Genomic DNA, 7163 nt, shown 5'->3' on the forward strand with positions numbered 1-7163 from the left:
GTATAAATCTAAATCAAACAAATGCTGGAAAAGTAAAGAGAAAGAAGGTTCTTTTTATCAGATGTGGTGGTCTTGTAGTTAGGTTAAAGCTTACTAGGAAATGATATATTATGAATTGAAAAAGACGTTCAAAATAACTTTTATTTTAAAAAACCCCAGAACCTTTCTTTTGGGAATTATAGGGACAGAACTACCTAAATAAAAGAAATTTATTTAGGTATGCTACTACAGCAGCAGAAGGGATGCGGGTGGCGCTGTGGGTAAAACCTCAGCGCCTAGGACTTGCCGATTGCATGGTCGGCGGTTCGAATCCCCGCGGTGGGGTGTGCTCCCGTCGTTCGGTCCCAGCGACCACCAACCTAGCAGTTCGAAAGCACCCCCGGGTACAAGTAGATAAATAGGGACCGCTTACCAGCGGGAAGGTAAACGGCGTTCCGTGTGCTGCGCTGGCTCGCCAGATGCAGCTTGTCACGCTGGCCACGTGACCCGGAGGTGTCTGCGGACAGCGCTGGCTCCCGGCCTATAGAGTGAGATGAGCGCACAACCCTAGAGTCTGGCAAGACTGGCCCATACGGGCAGGGGTACCTTTACCTTTACCTTTACTACAGCAGCAAGAATGTTTCTTGCCCCAAATGGAAAGAAGCAGAAGTCCCTGTAAAAGAAGAACGGATACAAAAACTTTTGGAATATGCAGAAATGGTGGAACTTACTGGAATAATAAGGAACCCCTGCCCCGCCCCACCCTGCCTCCCTCCCTAGGGCTTCCCACTGGAGTGGAGAACCTTGTGGTGTGATCAATATCTCCCATCACTTTGTGTAAAGGGGGTGGTAGCACAATCAATGCAACAATTTAGCTGTGTCTGAGCTCTTCCTCAATGCTCCACACCTCTAAGGATAAGAACCTAAGAAGAGCCTACAGGATATGGGCACTGACCCATCTAATCCAGCACCCTGGGCTCTCCGGAACCAACCTGATGCCTTTGGGAAACCTGCAAGCAGAATTTGAGCACAAGAGCCCTCCTCTGTGGGGCTCCCTGTGGTTTCCAGCAACTGGTCTTCAGAAGCATTGCTGCCCCTGACCATGGAGCCTTTAGCCCTCTCCTCCCTGGGAATTTGTGTAATCCTCTTTTAGAGCCATCCAAGTTGGTGACCATTGCTGCCTCCTGTGGCACTGTCCATGAGGTCATATATTGGGAGAGGGGGAAGGAGGTGCTACGGCCTCTCCTCCTCCCTGGGACATGGGTGGCGCTATGGGCAGTGGCGTAGCGTGGGTTGTCAGCACCCAGGGCAAGGCAAGTAATTTGTGCCCCCTAACCCGTGGATTTGCGCCCCCTAACCCGTGGATTTGCGCCCCCTAACCCCCAGATGTTGCGCCCGGTGCGGCCAGCCCCCCCCTGCACCCCCCACGCTACGCCACTGGCTATGGGTTAAACCACAGAGCCTAGGACTTTGCCAGTCAGAAGGTTGGCGGTTTGAATCCCCGCAATGGGGTGAGCTCCTGTTGCTCAGTCCCAGCTCCTGCCAACCTAGCAATTCAAAAGCACCTCAAAGTGCAAGTAGATAAATAGGTACCACTCTGGCGGGAAGGTAAACGGTGTTTCCGTGTGCTGCTCTGGTTCACCAGAAGCGGCTTAGTCATGCTGGCCACATGACCTGGAAGCTGTACTCCCTCGGCCAATAAAGCGAGATGAGCGCCGCAACCCCAGAGTCAGCCGCGACTGGACCTAATGGTCAGGGGTCCCTTTACCTTTACCTCCTCCTCCCAGAGGGGAGGGGTTGTGAGCGGGAGCAGCTTCCCGCAGGGGCAGGGAGGCGTGCTCAGCTCCCTGCTCCTGATTGCTTCTGCTGCCACAGCCAAGCCTTCCAGCTGACCAATAGGGCCAGCTGGAGGGCGGGGCTAGCCGCATTTAAACAGCCGCGGCAGCGCTCAGTTCCCAGCCTGTTGCTGCTTTCTTTGGCTCTCCCGCCCTCCCTCCCTCTTAGGTCAGCTTCCTTTTGTGTATTGACCTTGCTATGGACTTCGTTTGGTTGCCTTGGTTGCCCAAGGGGCCTGGAAGGACTTTTTTTAAATCCATTTGACAAATTGGCACCAGCCTCTTGGTTTTTCCGCCTACCTTGTAACAATTCATCACAACTTTCTGGTATTGGCGGTTAGGCATTGGAATATGTGTGCTGTGTTGGAGGATTGTGTATGGGCCATCATCTACCCCTCCTCTTTTGGGTATTCCATTAAAGGAATCCGACGGTCGTGGATTCTGTCCGATGCCCTGCTGGTGGCAAGGGCCATGGCACGACCCCCAGTGATGTCATGGGGGAGCTTCCAGTTGTATTTGCACCAACAAGCTCCTCCCATTGGTTGTTAACGCTGATATGACTCCCGTGGAGTTTGGTATTGCTATTCCATCCAATGCCTAAGCCAATACTACTCACATGCTGTAACCAATAAAAGTTGTGGCCTAATTTTGCCCATTAACTTAAAATAATGTGTCTTTGTGTCTTATTACACTCTTATGCGGGTGGCGGGTCCTCGACTCACAATCTGTTGTATAGCACAGTGTTTCCCAACCTTTTTTGGGCAAAGGCACACTTGTTTCATGAAAAAAATCTCGAGGCACACCACCATTACAGCCCCGTGACGTCAGCGCGCAGCGTCACGCCGGGAGGGACATGAATTGCTAGCAAATTACATAATCACCTCCTTGAGGGCTGGCTCATCTTCTCCGAAGGCAGAACCCCATTAATTAACAGCACAGACTCACACCATAGCCAAGACGAGGGGGGAAAACCTCAGTCATGCACAGTCATGCACATGTGGGGGCTAAATGAGGACGAAGACCGGGCAGAGAGCAGGGTTCAAATCACCCCACCTGGCCAGGACAATCCCTGGGTGCTCCCTTGGGCCACTCGCCTGACCCACCTCGCAGGGCTGTTGTTGCGAGGATAACACGGGGAGAACCATGCGCGCCCCCGGGAGCTCCTTGGAGGAGAAAGCGGGCGATGAATGCAATGCACGAAATATATGAGAGGCGACCAGGTTTTGCAGGTGAGGGGCCCCCGCCAGCCTCCGCTTCCAACACCCGGTGCAACGACGCCGAAGTTTCCCCCCGGGCTCGGCTCGGGGAGCAGCGCTGCTCCCCCCGGCTCCCCTTCGCCCTCCCGGCTCTCTCTGCCGCCCACTGGGGACCCCCCTCACCTGCCAAGTCCGGAGCGCCGGTGGAAGTTGCATGCATGCATGCAGGGCGCCGCGTTGCCATTGCATTGCACTGCACTCCATGCAACGCCTGCACGCATGCATTGCCTTGCACGCCCGCCAAGGGGTCTCCCCGCGGTCCGATGCGTCCCCTCCGGCGCGGATGCAGCATTGCAAAAATAAAAAAACCCCGACGCAGCCCTACCTGGGGGGCAGCCTCCGCCGCTCTGCCTCCGCGGGGATCCCCGGGCTCCATCCTGCCGCCCGATCTCCGGGGGGCGCAGGCAGGCTGCGCGGGGTCTGCGCGGAAGAGCCCCTGCCCGCCCCGCCGCCGCTGCGCTTCAAACAAAACGCCCGGCCCGCCAGGCCACGCTGGGAAACGTAGCCCGCGCACCCCGCGCGGGCGCGGAGCCCAAGGGCGAGGGGACTACGGATCCCGGCAGCCCCCGCGCCGGGGACGTAGGGGGAGAGGCCGGGTGCAGGGATGGAGGGACGGGTGGGCGAGCGAGTGAGTGAGTGGCAGCCGCCAAGCCTTGGCCGAGAGCCAGGAAGGGCCTCCCCGGAGGAGGAGGAGGGAGGCGCAGAGCGGGAGGGAGGGAGGGAACCCCAGGGGTCATCTAGTGACGGCGCCCCAATCGAAAATTTGACTTTTTAAAAAAAAAAAAAAATCTTTCAATTTTTTAATTTTTCCCGCGGCACACCAGGCAACATCTCGCGGCACACTAGTGTGCCGCGGAACAGTGGTTGGGAAACACTGGTATAGCAGACCTTCCTGCCTTTTCAAAAGTTATTTTGCCTCCCATTTGGTACCCTTCTGTTTTTATTTTCTTCCTTCTCTGTAATATTTAGTCATATATCACTTATGAGTCACTCATGTCATTCAGGCCAGAGCCATCTAGTGATTCTTGTTTCACTGGAATCAAGTGCTGTTGCTTCTTTGGTTTGTGACATTTTCGTTCTTCAGGTGAAGCTGCTTCCCGTCCCTTTCCCACATCATTGCCAAGTGTTTCCTCTTCTGTTTCTGTTTCTTCCTCTTCCCACAGAACGGGCAGTTGCAACAGGGTGAGAATATGAATCAGGTCTATTTAAAAACCAGTGCTTTCTGTCGTACACTATCAATTCCTAGGCAAAGGGCAATTCCTGCCTGGATTTCATCCCAGCGTCTCTGATTAGGTATGGAGTGGGCTTGAATAATTTTCCCCACCTAACCAGGAAGATTTCTCATATTAACAAGGAAATCTGGGGTCTCATAGCTTAAGGTAGTGATGACCAGACTTGGCCCTCCTGCTGTTTTGGGACTACAGCTCCCATCATCCCTAGCTAACAGGACCAGTGGTCAGGGATGATGGGAATTGTAGTCCCAAAACAGCTGGAGGGCCAAGTTTGGCCATCACTGGCTTAAGGGGGTCTCCCTAGCACAACCTTAGCAAGTTCCTGGAGACCCAGTTCTCGTATTATTACTTTTAAATGTGGCAAAATAATCACAAAGCCAACTGACAATGTTGATTCCTGGTGGTGGGCATCAGGTCCAAATGCACAAATTTAATGAACATGGGGTTCATATGCGTTGTTAAGTGCATCCCACTTCCTTTGGGCTCCATGATAGAAGAAAATGGCAGAAATAAATAGGTCTTTAAGGCCTGTTTAAAATACCCAGGGGATGTCACCACTAGAATGAAATCTGGCCATCGTGTTGCCACCACCATTTATCCATGAGGTCACCCCTCCAACTTCCTTTATAGACTGGAATCTCAGTGCTACTTCAGAGGAAGATCATTATGGATGGCAAGGCTGGTCTGTTTACCAATGGACATATATGGGGTCTTCTTCCTTTGGCGATCCCTCGTAGCCAAGTAAGATTGTCTTCCATAAACACGGTTTTAACAGTGAGTCCATAAGTGACTATGGAATCCAGTTCTGGATCCACACATCCTTCCACAGTAGGGACGTAGGTTTCCAGGCAGGAGTTAATCATGGGGAGGGTTTGCCAAGTGTGCCTTCCTCTTAATACATTTCTCCCTTTCGTCCTGAGTTTGAGCGTCTTCAAAGCCAATGACACCTCTGGTAAAGGCTGTTCTCCAATTGGAGCACTCGCAGGCAAGTGTTTCCCAGTTATACTGCATTTTTTTAGATTTGCCTTGAGAGAGTCTTCAAACTTCTTTTATTGACCACCAGCATTACGCTTTCCACAAGGCGATCTCATGGGTAACCTTGTCCCAAGTTGCTAAGATCTTTATATGCTAATAGTAACAGCTTTGACTTGGCCTGGGATCAAATTGGCAGCCAGCGCATGCTACAAGGGCGCAGACAACCAACAAGGCATTTGTTGGCTCCAGACAGAATTCAAAGGCTGGTAATCATGATCCCCCAGATGGTCCTCCACCATCACTTGAGCCTTACAGGGAGAGATCATCTCCCAGTGCCTCACCTCTCGCTTCTTATCTTCTTTGGATGAGCTGTTGCTCTGAGGGGGCTCTGAAGGAAGATGCCAAGTGTCTCCCTGGGCCAGACTGACATGAAAACTGATAATTCTGCTCTGTGGGACCTGCCAACATTGACAGCATCTTAGTCGATATTAGTTGAGCACTTCATATTAAAAACAGGATGAAGGGGGCCAAAAGCAGCAGCCCTGAGAGGGTTCATCAGGTCAGGGAGACATCTGGATGGAAGTCTTCCTGGGGGATCCTTTGAAGATTAGCTTGCCTCTCATTTCTTGGGGTTACAAGTGGTGGAAAAGGACCGAACTCCAAATTCCACCCTTTGTACGTAGCGGCTGAGTCGTTGAGCCCAGATGTTGGGTTGGATGCGTCTCGGAAGCTGTCTGGAGGGAGTTGTTTTGATGTGTGATGTCGTTCTGCTGCCGCTTGTCAAATCAAAGGTGCATTAACTGGGAATGTCCCCAAGGCATCAGATATACAATGATCATCACACACGGGCGAGCCAAAGATTCAGTGCCCAGAGAAGAAGCCCAAAGACTGGAGACACATAATCGCTCGGGAGAGGGGGGAGTTGAACAGGGCTGGCCTGCAGGGTGAAGCTATTGCCTCGGGTGGTGGAAGCAGAAGAGACTGCCACCCAGGGCCGGATTTAGGTTTGATGAGAACCCTAAGCTACTGAAGGTAATGGGGCCCTTTATATGTCCACTGCTTTCTGTGTTGAATATAAGCTGTATGGTAATTTATGGACCTAATAAATGGATGCGGGTGGCACTCTGGGTTAAACCACAGAGCCTAGGACTTGCCGATCAGAAGGTCAGTGGTTCAAATCCCCGTGACAGGATGAGCTCCCATTGCTTGGTCCCTGCACCTGCCAACCTAGCAATTTGAAAGCACATCAAAGTCCAAGTAGATAAATAGGTACCGTTCCAGCGGGAAGGTAAACGGCGTTTCTGTGCGCTGCTGTGGTTTGCCAGATGTGGCTTAGTCATGCAGGAATACATAGCAGAGGTGTGTTAATGCATATATGGAAGTTTAACTGCTGTTAAGTACCATTTCTGCATTGTCTTCAGCACTGCTTCCTTGAGGCTGGCTGAGATGGTTGGCTGCTCCAAAGTGCTTTGGAATCTGATGTGGTCTTCAGACAAGCAGATTGACATTTCCGCCCCGTGCCTGCCTACTGGGTGGGAGGGTCCTAAAGACTTCAACAGGGAGGTGAGTTCCCTATGCCTCCTTCCACAGCAAATGTGCTTGCTTTCTGCTGAAAGAGATGCACGGATCTGGGATCTATCCAACCTCAGCACGACTCACTGATGTCAAGCACTTTGCAAACAAAGGCAATGCCCTGGTGTTCTCCTCCTCCTCCAACAAGACTGCTCATGTTGAGTTTCGGTGATGCGCAGAGGCTTACATGAAGGTGGATCAAATGAGGGTTAAGTACCAGCCATTCTGGTTCTCACCTCCTGAAAGGCATTGCTGCTTACAGTTATTTTGGGACTGAGCTGGAGCAGGGGGCAAGCACACCTGAAGAGGCCCTC

Source organism: Podarcis muralis, chromosome 7 (genome assembly GCF_964188315.1).
Source record: "Podarcis muralis chromosome 7, rPodMur119.hap1.1, whole genome shotgun sequence".
NCBI classification, from domain to species: Eukaryota; Metazoa; Chordata; class Lepidosauria; order Squamata; family Lacertidae; genus Podarcis; species Podarcis muralis.